General features: G+C 48.0%; 1 protein-coding gene across 1 annotated transcript in view; it reads left to right on the top strand.

Annotated features, from left to right (window-relative positions):
- Positions 1-3,288: 3,288 nt before the first annotated feature.
- The window catches only part of PC (pyruvate carboxylase), an 89,512-nt gene continuing 79,472 nt past the window's right edge, over positions 3,289-13,328 (top strand). Inside the window, exon 1 of the mRNA XM_029915408.1 lies at positions 3,289-3,339. The gene's annotated coding sequence lies outside the window, so the exon portion shown is untranslated. The remainder of the gene's footprint in view (positions 3,340-13,328) is intronic.

Here is a 13,328-nt window from a genome sequence, read left to right on the forward strand (position 1 = left end):
CATCACAGTAAGAGCCTCTAGCATTACCGAGAAGTCTTTGCCTTCCCTGCCACCAGCAGCCCTGCCACCTTTCCTCTGCCCACGGCGCAGACACAGTGGGGGTCGATGGGCTCAGCATTTCTAGTTACTCTCAGGGACAACTTTTCTGTTTGCCCTTTCTTCATCCTGACTCTGGAACTCTCCATCGCATTCTTTTGCACAGCTTCTATGTTGGGAGCCTTAGAATGGGCATCGAGGGAAGGCTTGGGAGATGAGGTTAATCCTTGCCCTAGGACTGCCGGCAAGCTGGGGAAAGACAAAGAAACAATCTAAGCAGCGAGTCAGCATTGCAACAGATGTTTGTAGAGAGCCCTGTGTGGCTCAGGGATGGCCCCTAGGGGGACGTGCAAGGGGAAGTTCAGCAAAGACCCACAAATCAGGGCAAACCACACACTGAGGCTTGGGAGAGGAGAAATAGGCTGGACTGGGGAAGGCTTTATGGGAGGAGGTGAGTCATAAGCCTCCTTCTAATTGGGTTTGAGTCAGTCCAGGTTTTATGACGGAGGAGAGATGAGTTTTCAGCCACCAGAACCTGCAAGAGAAAGGCCGAGGAATGTGGGGGGAATAGCACTTCCCAACTGAGTAGAACTTTGGCCAGTCACTTTGGAGGCCTCCCTAAGAGCTGTAACAAGGCGAGGGCACTTGCTCTGGTGCGGCAAAGTCAGAAGAGAGATTGGGGTGCGCGGGTGCTGGGTTGGGCCCCCAGCCACCGGTTGTGTCTGGGTCCCAGGGAGCATCTTGCGAACAAGCGTCCTGAATTTCTGGGTGGCTGCCCTGCCCTGTTGGAAGGGGCTTTGCTCACAGTAGTTGCTCAATATCTGGTTTTCGGATTGAATTAGGTCGGCCAAGGTTTCCACAGTTTGTCCCAAAGTCCCTTCTGCGCCTTATTTCTAGTTCTCTCTCCCGACGCCTGCTCCAGCTTGATGGACCCTGTCTGTGCCAGTTCTTGCTTCCAAGATGGTCCTTCGAGGAGGTTTGCCCCCATGGCGATGGCCTCTTGCATTCTGGCAGCCTTTGATGTAGCGATACAGGCTGCTTGCCCCACCCCTGCTTTCTTTTTGTCCTGCTTCTAGCTTTTTCCTTGTCCCACTGCTGGCACCATGGTACCCCAGGGGCTGTGCTAGGTGCCAGGTCTCCCAGCCTTGCTCGCAGAGGCCCTGGGACCATAGCAGGGTGGACCTCAGAGCAGGGTCTTTCCGAGTGTCAGGTCTCTGTGTCCTTCTGCCCTGTACCCTGTCAGTGGTGTTGACACATGTTTCAGTGAATTGCTGGAAATGGCTCAAGTTGGAAACCAGTGAGGAAGGAAGGGTGGAAGTTGGGGCACTAGGAAAGGAGTCCCGTTTGGGAGCCGTAAGGATGATTCTTGTACGGCAGTGAATCTGGGAGGAAGGCCTGGGCAGGCCCCAGACCGAGCACCTCCGTGGCTCGCATGCTCGTGTGGAAGTTGGATGCCTCACCCAAGTCCATGTTTTCCTTGAGGATCGGCGTAGACCTGCTCCGTGGCTGCCTCCTAACAGCATCTGACCGTCTTCTGAAGGGGCCCCTACCTAGTCTGTTTATGCAGAAAGAGTGCCCCTGGCGGCTGGATTTTCACCAGGGACATCCTTTGCACAAGTGGGCCATTTTGCCTGCTTACTCTGAAACCTCACCTGGGCCCGCCCGGCCATCCCTCAGTCTCTTTGCTCCAGCTGCCTGCGGTCTCAGTTGTGGGTACGCTGCCAAGCCGCCAAAGGAGTTAGGGCATGGTTGCGGGCAGCGGGACGCGACGGAAAGAACAGTTTCCTCTCACCTACTGAATACAAAGACGTCATCCTGTCTGTTGGGCTTTTTGTTCCCTTTGACACCAAAGGTACCCTCACCTGAGACAGCTGGCTGTCATCCCAGACTTGTGTCCTGGTGTCCTGCCTCCACGCTTGTTCCTCAGTGACGTTTCCTGCAGGGTTTTTTTCCCTTACTGTATCCTGTCGACATGAAATTATTCTTCAAAACTCAGTTTTCCTACATTTTCCCAAATATATTCCAAATCTAGTCAGTTGGATGTGGGCTGTCTCTTTTAATAATAATAATAATGATAAACAATTTGTTGTTATTCATCCTAAAAGCCAGCCTTTACTGAGTTCTTACTGTAGGGCCGCAGGGGCCCTGCTAGCCCCACACACTTATTACGGCCTTTGCTCATCACAACGACCCCCCAGCAAAGGGACGGTTAGGTCCTCACGTGCAGGTCCACCCCAGGCTGCCAGGCTCCGAGTCCCCACTTGGCCCCCTCTCGTGTATTCCCCCGTCTTCATTCTCTGTTAGCTAGTCCTCAGCCACTTGCTTTTTGGCCTTTTGGAAACCCAGCCTGTGCCTTCCAGCAGGCTGCCTCATCTAAGGTATGTGCTCGATAAATATTTTATTGATTTGAATGCCCCAAACATTCATTTTTAGCCTTGACACAACCTATTGGGGCCACTGAGCTCGTTAGAACATGGATTCAGCCCATTTGATGGTTTCCTGGCCTGTGTCTCCATTTTGCTCTTTACTGACCAGTGGCTAGAGCTGACCAATAGGTGTGCCCTTTCAGAAACAAGTGGTCTGTAAACTCCGATAGCAATGGGCTTCCGTGGCCTAAACAAGGGCCCTGGTGCTCTCGGGGGGGGGGGGTGGCTGTGTTGTCTCTGCAGGAAACTGCAGACCTGTCAGCTCTCAGGTCAGTTCTTAATGTCACATTGCTTAGTGAGATAAGAACCAGGCTCAGAGAGGCCAAAGGGGAGACAGCTCTGCAGAGAAACCGGGCCTGGGGCTGGATGGAGGTGGGCAGAAAGAGGAAACACGTCAGATACAGCAAAAGTTTCTAGACCTTCTTGTTCTTGTGTAGTGGGTGCCAGAAAAGGGTTTTGCTTAAACGCTTCTTACTAAGCACGTTGGCCAGCGTCTGAGAGCGTCCTTTGTACCAGGCTTGGTGCCCGTGCTTTTGTGCACGTTACCTCATCGGAAACTCTAGGAGCTGGATGTTGTTTTTATTCCCATTTCACAGATGAGGAAACAGGCTGTGAGTGGTGATGGGAATGGGTGGCCCAGCAGCCACGGTGGGGCCCAGACAGTTGGAGGAGAGGCAGGGCGCTGTCAGCCCTGGGCTGTCTGGTCCCCACCTGAGGCCGCCTGGAATGGGAGCAAAGCATCAGTACTCTGGCTTTTAAATCTGTGTTCTTGCAGCCCTAGGGTCTCTGGGGGAGTGCCTGGAGGAGGAAGGATAACACTTCTTTTTTCTTTTACTCTAGATAGCGACTGCCTCTGAGAGCTGACAGGACACTGAGGGTGAGTTTGTGCCTGAGTCCAGGCCTGTGGGATGCGTGCGGGTCACCTTCAGGAGCACGTCATAGATTTTAGTACTTCCGGCATGTCACTCATCAAGTTCAATAAATAAAAAAGGCCAAGCTCTGAGTTTTGGAAAATATAAGCGGTCCTCGTCTGTTCTTGATCTCTCTTGGGTAACAGAGGAAAGTGACATCTGGCTCCCCATGGAGCCCCAGCTGGTAGCTGGCAGTCTCAGCAGGAGGCCTTACTTCTGGAAGGTGTGGCTAGGGAAGCCGGTCAAGGGGAAGGTGGCACAGTGGCTCAGAACCACCGGAAGCATGTCTAGGGCTGCGCACCCTTTGAGAAGACCCCTTGAGTCAACAGTACACCAGGCAGTTGGGCAGTGGACAGTGGGGGGCTCACGGAAGCGTGGAGCCAGGCACAGGAGGTGGCCCTGTCAGCTGACTGTCAAAACACTTGACATGTGTTTCCAATTGTTTCCAATGATACCCAGCCTTTGGGAGTCACAACGATGAGGGGGCGGAGGGGTGAATGACGGCCCTTCTCCCACGCAGTGCTCAGGCAGCGCTGTCCTGAACAACCGCCCACTTCCCCCACCCAGCTTCCCCTGGGACACTGATCTGGGTGCATCTCCACAGCCTAAAGCCGAGGCCCTCTGGGCCGGAGTCTGCCTAGTGATCCAGGCCTGTCTCCGACTGCTGGGCACACAGACATCCCAGCTCGCTCTCTGTCCAGCATTTTCCCTGCACTTCAGACACTGATAACCCTGCCCTGCCCCATAGCCGCGGGCAGGCCGGTTGCGTTCCTCACTTTATAGCCAGGTGCCCTGGGGACTTTGTGGCTCAGGGACAGCTTTCCCCAGTACTCACTGTCTGTGCTCAGAGTACAGATTCCTTTGTGTAGAGATTTTTCTTGGGTTTCCACCCATTTTGTAGGGACTTTTCTCAGATGGCCCTTCATGACCTGGGCCTGTTCTGCCTCCTGAAGTGTTCCCACAGTCCTCTCTTGTCTTAAGTCTTGGACCAGATGTGGCCACTTCCACTCTAGGATTGCGTCTGCTTTGAAAAGTGGGTGGAATTGGGGGCGCCTATCAGGCTCAGTCTGTGGAGCATGTGATTCTCGATCTCAAGGTCATGAATTCAAGCCCCACGTTGGGCATGGAGCCTACTTAAAAAACAAGTTCTCATCACATGAATGGCATGTGGAATAAAGGCAAATGGGTATGGAGTAGAAAGGGCTCTGGACTTTGACTCTGCCCTCCACAGAGTTTCCACTGCCCCGTTCTCTCTGCTTGCTCTCCTCTTCCTCTTCTTGGTCGTTAGAGTTGAATGTTCTTGTTTTTACCTGCATCCCAGTGAGAAGTGGAAGAGCTGGGTGAAGGCCCCAAACCATCTGTCTTAAGGAGCTGAGAAATTGGGGCCCAGAGAAGGCTGATCAGCAGAATCCAAGATTCTGACCTTACCCCCCTTTTCTTGGATATCTTTCCCCAAATCCATCAGCAGCAAGGGAAAATGATTGCCCAGGAGGGCTGCCTCGTATCAGGTCATCTAATTTGTTAAGGTTTGTCTGGCACCCGTCTGTAAGTCCCTGCTGATTTCCCCAGAGTTTTGCTTAGTTCTTGGGAGGAAGGCTTCCATGGAAGGTTGCTACCCTGCCCTCCTCCTTTGCGGTCTCCTTGGTGATCCTAGAGGGAGGGGGGAGGAGGTTTTGGGTTCTTTTTTTTTTTTAAAGCAGTATGCCAGAGGTGTAACAGAGGTCACCCCAGCACCCCCCAATAGCTGTGTCCCTTAGCTCCTATCCTGATTTGCTTGCAGGTCAGAGAAGGGGTGGGTCTCGTATCCAAGACTGCTCTAAGTACATTTCCACCAGCTGTGTGTACACTGGGGCCACACTCCACATGTGGCCCGTCCCCCGCTGAGGCCTTAGGGAAAATTCCGGGATCCGGCTGTGCTGAGTCATGTTAGTCTCTGAGGATGTGTGTGTCACCTTTCCCAAGCCTGTCACTGGCCAGCCAGGGTCTAGGAGAGACGCAGTTACTCGCGGAGTGACATCATGCTGCTAATCTGTTGTATTTGCACATCACTGTATGCTTCTCCCAGTGCTGTTTGTCAGTATGAAATTTATTAATAGGAAATCATTAATATTAAATGTTTATTCTGGATTCCTCTTTTATGGATGAGAAAACTGAAGTCCAGAGAGACTAAGTGACTTGGTGAGTTTCAGGTGACCAGAATGCCTGGGTGTGGTTTCTGATGCCACACCTCTCCCCTCCCACTGGGCTTTCGTGTAATGCAAAGATTATTTGGAAGTTACTTTGGTTGAAAAAAATTGATTTTTAACTTATCAAAGTTACAAACTCAAAACGACTTCTTTAAGAGCTAGTTTTTTGTTATTTTTAAAAATATTTATATGTTTTTAATGTTTATGTATTTAAGTAATCTGTACACCCAGTGAGTGGCTTAAACCCATGACCCCAGCAAGCCAGGCATCCCAAGGGCTAGTCTTTTCTTTCTTTTAACTTAAAACAATTTTTTTAAATGTTTATTAATTTTTGAGAGACAGAGAGCACAAGTGGAGGAGGGACAGAGACAGAGGGAGACACAGAATCCAAAACAGGCTCCAGGCTCTGAGCGGTCAGCACAGAGCCTGATGGGGGGCTTGAACTCATGAACTGTGAGATCATGACCTAAGCTGAAGTCAGACTCTTAACCGACTGAGCCACCCAGGTGCCCCTAGTCTTTTCAGTTTAGCTTTTCAGTGTAGCCTACAGATTTTTCTGTTCTATTTATGATTCTAGAAAATTTTAACAGTTTGAAGAGACCTTTTGATTAATACTTGATTCCATTTGCAACCTTAACTCGTTTGAAAATTGTAAATTGAATTTATAAATTACATTCAGCTTTCTTTAATTGTTTTAATACTTCCAGTTCTTCTGCTTAGCAAACATGCTTTAATAATTTCTTTAAACCTAATAAATTAAACTGACTGCTAACTTGTCTTTATCCTGATAGTGTTTTATGTTTTGCCATTTTGAAGTTGTTCTTTTCACTTTATTGAGGTATTTTTAACATGGTAGATTGCACATATTCAGTGTATGATGTGTGCGTTTTCACGTATGTATTCATCTGTGTAACTGTAAGATAACAGTCAAGACGGTGAACGTTGTCCATCACCTCCAGAAGCGTCCACATGCTTCTCGGTAATTCCTCCCCCCACAACCCTGCTTCCCGCATCCCCAATAATCACTGCACTGCTTTCTGTTACTAGAGATTAGTTTGCATATTTTGGCATTTTACGTGAGTGGAGTCCTATTCCTATAGTGTGTCCTTTCTTGTCTGGCTTCTTTTACTCAACATAATTATTTTGAGATTTGCCCATGTTGTCGCATCCATCAGTACTTTCCTTTTTGTTTCAGAGTAGTAGTCAGTTATGTGGCTACCCATCACTTATTTTCCACTCACCTGTCTGGGCATTTCGGTGGTTTCTAGGTTTTGGTGGTTCTAAGTGAAGCTGCTATGAATGAATGTAGACATCGATGTCCTTTTATCTTGGGCATAGAAGGGTGAGTGTCTAGATCATTGAGCAGACGTATGCTTAACTTCAGGTGCCCAACCTTTTTCCAACGTGGCCATGCCATCTGACTTTTCCAACAGCAACGTGTGAGAGTTCCAGTCTCTCCACATCCTCACTGACATTGGATATGGTCAGTCTGTTGAATTTTAGCCATTCTAATGTTCAGTGTATTATTCCAGAACAAGAGCCATGATGCTTTTTCTTGAGGAAGGTATATTATAACACAGAACCTGTAACATCTCCTTTTTGGTTATTTTGGAATGCTCTGCCAATATTTTTTTTCCCGGATGCTGGGGTTACAAAATTACATGTTTACAATTTTTTGTTTTGCTGTGTCTTTTAATTTTCAGTAATCAGCTTTAAAAAAATAGAGAAGGGTGCAATTTATAATACTATTTAGGGCTCAAAATGAGGGTATTTAAGTATCAGAGTTCCTCTCTTTTACCCTTGTTCTCCAAAAAAGTGTTTAGAGGGGAATGAAAACCTCTCTCTCTCTCTTTCTTTTTTTTTTTAAAGTTTGTTTTTTTCTGAGGTGGGGAGAGTATCCCAAATAGGCTCTCCCAGCAGCACAGAGCTGAACCCATGAACTGTGAGATCATGACATGAGCCCAATTAAGAGTCAGACGCTTAACTGACTGAGCCGCCCAGGTGTGCCTGAAAGCCTCTTTCTAAATGCCATTCAAGATCTAGATTCCTGGGGAATAGTGGAAGAAAGACTTTTCTTAAAAGATGGTCCTCCATAAAGAAATGAAAAAACTGGCAAAAATCGTCAAAATCATCTTTTTCAGAACTCTGGAAATAAAGGCTTGCAGCAATTGAAGGTACATTTATTCAAGAGAAATGGTTGAATCTTATTTTCAGCAGAAACTAGGAGTCATGCAAACAAACAAGAAAGAGTGGTGCATTCATAGGAAAACCTGTCGATAGAAACTGTTCTAAAAGGGGTGCCTGTGTGGCTTAGTCGGTTACACGTCTGACTTTGGCTCAGGTCATTTTCTTGCAGTTTGAGAGTTCAAGCCCCATATTGGGTTCTGCACTCATTGTGCAGAGCCTGCTTTAGATCCTTGGCCTGTCTCTCTCTCTCACTCTCAAAAATAAGTAAACATTAAAAAAAAAAAGTCACTAAGAGAGCTCAAATGTTATACTTTTATAACATTTAAGTATGTCTGTTAAATATGTCTGAAGAACTCAAGTATGAGAATAGTGTCTTACCAAATAGAGATGGTAGAAATTATGAAAAAAAAAAAAGAACCAGAAAGAAATTCAGGAGTTGAAAAATATACTAACTGAAATGAAAAGGTCACTAGCAGAATTGAGCAGGCAGAAGAAAGAATCCATAGACTTGAAGAAGGTAGGTCAATTGAGAATTACCCAGTCTGAGGCACAGAAGGAAATGAGATTGAAGGATGATGACCAGAGCCTCAGAAGCTATCCAACATCATTAGACAACAGAAATTCAGGCAGAGCAAATTTGAAGATCTAGTTGGCTTTATTAAACGATTCAGCATCCCATCTAGCAAGTAGAGGGGCTCTGAGGAGTCTACCAGGTATTTCAAGGAAGGTATTTACCATATTTATCAGAAGGAGTGTGAGGCAAGGAGTTATTAGCAAAAGAAAAGAAAAAAGAAAAGGTTATTCCAGACAAGGTCACCTTCCCTTAGAAGGAGAGTAGGGGGTGTTACTGGTTGGATTACCTTATTTTCTTCTGGGCTTAGAAAGGCCCATGTCACAGATTATGTCTTTGGTGCTTACCAGAAAATTCCAGATTGATTGGTTTAAGATTTCACTCCTAGAGAGGTTGAAGCTGAAAAATTAAGTCTTGGTTTGCTGTTCTGGGGGCAAGTGACTCCACTTTGAGCCTGTGGCTTTCTTTTCTCTTAGCTTTTATGTAAAAAAAAATATTTTAAACATTTCTTTTATTTTTGAGAGACAGAGAAGGAGTTGGGCAGGGTCAGAGAGAGAAGGAGACACAGAATCTGAAGCAGGCTGAGCTGTCAGCACAGAGCCGGATGTAGGGCTTGAACTCATGAACTGAGAGATCATGACCTGGGCCGAATTCAAATGATTACCCAACTGAGCCACTTGGGTACCCTTTTCTTTTCTTTCTTTATAAAGTAAGCTCTAGGCCCAACATGGATCTTGAGCTCACAACCTGAGATCGAGTCCCCTGCTCTACCCACTAAGCCAGTAGATGGGTGACCCTGTGGCTTTCTTTTAAGCAACATGGACATAATGGGAGTTCTAGCAGGAGAGGCTGGAGAGAACGGAGCAGAATGAATATTTGAAGAAATAATGGCCCCAAACTTCCCAAATTGGATGAAAAATAATAGTTTGTGTTCTGAAGAAGCTCAGTAAACTCCAAATAGGAAAACTCAAAAGAGAGCCCCACCTGAGCATATCATAATCGAAGAATCTTGAAAGCAGCTAAACAACTCATCATATACAATCAATCTTTAATGCGCTTAAGAGCTCATTTCTCCCTGCAGACCATGGAAGAAGTAGGATAAACATGGATGCCATATGAGGCAAACATTTAATGTATTTGACCTTTGAGTCTGAGATAGCTCTGATCTCATCTGTCTTCAGGGACAACCTGTCAGTTTAGTCCCTAAATAACAATTACTCAAGGTCTTTTCACACTTAATCTGCAGGAAGTCTTACCAAGTTCCCCGCCCCACGTATTTATAGAAATATCTAAGGAGTGCTTGTATGTTTTACCAAGTCTAGAACCTACATAATAGGCCCGCCCGAATATTCGTTGAATGAAATCTGCCTGGGTTGCGTACTTCCTTGAGCAGCTGTCTGTCCACTCTTCCCTGCGTGGCACCTCGTTCTCAGGTTTTGGGGCTCTTGCCTCTCTGTTCATACCATTTTGCCTTAAACATGCAGACTGACCAGTTTAATAACTTCTCAAAGTACAGCTTTCAAGAAATATTACCAGACATTTCACAAAATGTTATTGAATGCTTGGGGATAGCAGAAGGGACTTAGGATACAGAAAAAAAAAAGAAAGTTTTGCCTCAAGAAAAACAGCAACTGCTATAATCTCATAGCAGCAGCCTCTCTCCTGCCCATTAGCCATCATGGTTTCAATAAATATCAGGGTCTAATCCCAACACTAGGGAGTCACCTCGCGATGTTCTGTTGTTTCTGTTGTTGGTAATATTCCTTACATGTGGACAGCACGTGAAAGCTTCATCCTTTCATCAGAGAGTTGGTACTGGCCCTGGTGAAGGTCATGGTTTCGCTGTGTATGGATGACAGGACAGAAGTTAGAGGGGCTCAGTGACTCAGCCAGCTCTGCCAGTTAAGAGGCAGAGAGGCAAGCTTTGAAAGTGGCACCTGAATTCTGGCTTCGAGCTCTTCCTGCTTTTCCACAGGGGATTAGAATGTGACGTGGCTGTCACTGGGCGCATGGCTCAAGAGACTGCCCTGAAACTCAGTCTTTCCTACTTTACTTCATCTAAGCCGTTTGCAGCTTCTACCATAAGAGCCACTAGTTGTCACTTGGGCCAGCGGGGAACCTTCACTCCAGCCGCGTCTCCTCCCTGTCGTGTTGCTCGAGGCTGAGGCGAGGGCCCTTTTGGTCAATCTTTAGGACTTTCTCAATCTTCCAGGCTTCTGACTGTTCTCTTCCAGCTGGTGGCAAAGCAGCTGTTTGTATTTTTACTGACCTGAGCCATCTTTCCCTCCCCCCCTTTTTATTTTTTTAACTCCCCATCATCTTAAATGACAGTTCGAATATTTGGCAGAATAAATGCCCCGTGATCTAATCCTGCATTTCATAATTGACTGAATGGTTTAAGAAGGGCAAACGTCATTGCTGTGCAGTATTTCGAGAAAGCGTTCTTTCCTCAAGCATTTACCATACTGGAGGGTCTGACATGGCCCTTGCCCTTGGCCATGCACCTCTTGACAGCGCTGCTCGCTCAGGGCTATTTCTGTGCCGAGTGCGATGCTCACGGTGACGACAACAGATGCAGGCGCGCCGGAGAGGTGGCCAGAGCAGGGCTCTGCAGTCTGCACTGGAGTTTGGGTTTAGCCCTTTACCAGCCCTGTCACTCCTGGCACGTTCCTGAGCCCCTTCGAGCCTTGGTTTCCTTCTCTGTGGAATAGGGTCGATAAAGCCTTCCTCGCTGGGCCCTTGGGGGGATTGAACAAAACCACTTCTATACAGTGGCACCCGTCAGCATGGTGGCTGTGTTGGTGGCGCTGGTGGAGAACAGTCGCAGTGCTGTGGGAAACAAAGGCAGAAAGAAATGTAGATAAAATTAAGTTTCCTTATGACCTACAGCCCACTGACAAATACTTGAAACCCGGCAGAGCCTGACATTCTCCAGGAACTCCCAACTGTCTTAATGTTAAAGCTTTGGGAAAGCATTATCCCCAGCTATCCTGATATTAATGCTTAAGGGGGCAAACACAACCTTAGCCTGACAATAGCTAGGCTTCCAGGATTCTGTGAGTCTTTAGCACGTAAAGTCCTTTTGGAAACTTCTTCTCTTCCCCTCTGCCAGCTCCCCGGTGTACAGCCAGTCACCCTTCACAGCACAGCGTCGCTCTTTTCTGCCCTCTGCTCCTGTGCTTTAACAAAACTACCTTAAAAAAATTTTTTTTTGATGTTTGTTTATTACTGAGACAGAGAGAGACAGAGCATGAATGGGGGCGGGCAGAGAGAGAGAGAGAGGGAGACACAGAATCCAAAGCAGGCTCCAGGCTCTGAGCTGTCTACTGTCGGGGCTTGAACCCACAAACCGTGAGATCATTACCTGAGCTGACATCGGATACTCAACCGACTGAGCCACCCAGGCGCCCCTAAAACCACGTTTTTGCACCAAAGACATCTCAACTCTTTCTTGACCGTCGGCTCCAAACCCTAACTCTTCAAACCATATCAATAGGGGAACACAATGCAGAGAGTGGAGCCCAGGAGTCTGAGGGCATGCAAGCTGAGGGCCCTGTGTCAGGTGGGTGACTTCTCAGGAAGGACTTCTTGGGGGAGCTGGCCCTGAAACAAGGGGTCCTGTTCGGGCTGGTGAAGACGAGAGGCCAGCACTCAAGTGGCGGCACATGGAGAAGAGTCCTGATGAAGAGAGAAGCCAGGTGCTGGGAGGGCTGATGCCCCAGCCTAGCTGGCGGGAGGAGGAGGAGGAGGGGAGCCCCCAAGGCTGGAGATTTGTGTCTGCTGTGTTCTCTGCTGAGCCCACAGGACCCTGCACTTAGGAAATCCTGTTGACACAATGGTTGCTCTTGGGGGGGATTCATTCTGTGAATGCCCAGCTGCCTGCTGGGATTGGAGACTGTGAGAAACTTGTGAGATGCTGGAACCAGTGACCACCCACGGGTGAATGGGGTTTTGCAGAGCTCTTCTGGAAGTAGGGCTGGCTGGCCCAGATGGGAAGAGGCAGGTCCCAGCGTGGGAAGCAAGCTCCGAGAGGCAGTTGTTGAAGCTTGGACATCCCTGATGCACCCACGGACCAGGTGGCCATGGGCAGGAAGGGGCAAATATGAAGTATCCCAGAAGAAGGGTTGCTCTGGGAGAGGACCTCGGGAGCTCCCGTTTTCCACTCTGCCTCCGTCCTGAGACACAGGGCTGGAAAAGCAGCCATGCTCACCTAGCTGAAGAGACAGAGTGGACAGGCACAGATGCAGGGGATTGGAACGGGATGCCCAGCTCACAATTTCCTGAAAAGATTGAGTTTGTGTGCGACCAGAGCAGCTAGTCCTGAGAACGTACCTGGAGAAAACTGTCCAGAGAGGGATCAAGCAGAGTCCTAATACCGGAGCTGAATCTCCCCAGCTGTTGCCTCTTAGGGCCTTCCCTTTTCTCCCGATCTTAGGGCAGGAGCCGCTGATGGTGTCCGAGTGAGTGATCAGCGTGTTGTCCATGCAGTGAGCCTAGACGAGCCCCGTGCTGCGCCGTTAGGTGGGCTGGCCGGGCTGGTTATGAGAGAACCGGCTTCCAGGTAACTCGCAGTTTCCCTTAGAAGCTGAAACTGCCCGCTAGCGCTGGGACCTTACACCCAACCGCACGTCTGCAGAGGTGACGTTTGAGTGGTTTTGTTCTTTGCATTGTTTAGGTGCATGGTGAGGGAGGCATTTTGGAGAGGGCATTCCTCCTAGCACATGGATAATATGCATTTATAATTCTGGTTTCTTTTTTCTTTCAACTACATGTAAAACCTTGGATTACGAGTAACTTGTTCTGTGAGTGTTCCACAAGATGAGCAAACATTGCTAATAAATTTTAACCTATAGAAATGAGCCATGTCTTCAATGTAAACTGGTGCAGCCGCTCTGGAAAACAGTGTGGAGGTTCCTCAAAAAACTATCCATAGAACTCCCTTATGACCCAGCAATAGCACTGCTGGGGATTTACCCAAGAGAGACAGAAATGCTGATGCATAGGAGCACAT

This window comes from Suricata suricatta, chromosome 11 (assembly GCF_006229205.1).
Source record: "Suricata suricatta isolate VVHF042 chromosome 11, meerkat_22Aug2017_6uvM2_HiC, whole genome shotgun sequence".
Taxonomy (NCBI): Eukaryota; Metazoa; Chordata; class Mammalia; order Carnivora; family Herpestidae; genus Suricata; species Suricata suricatta.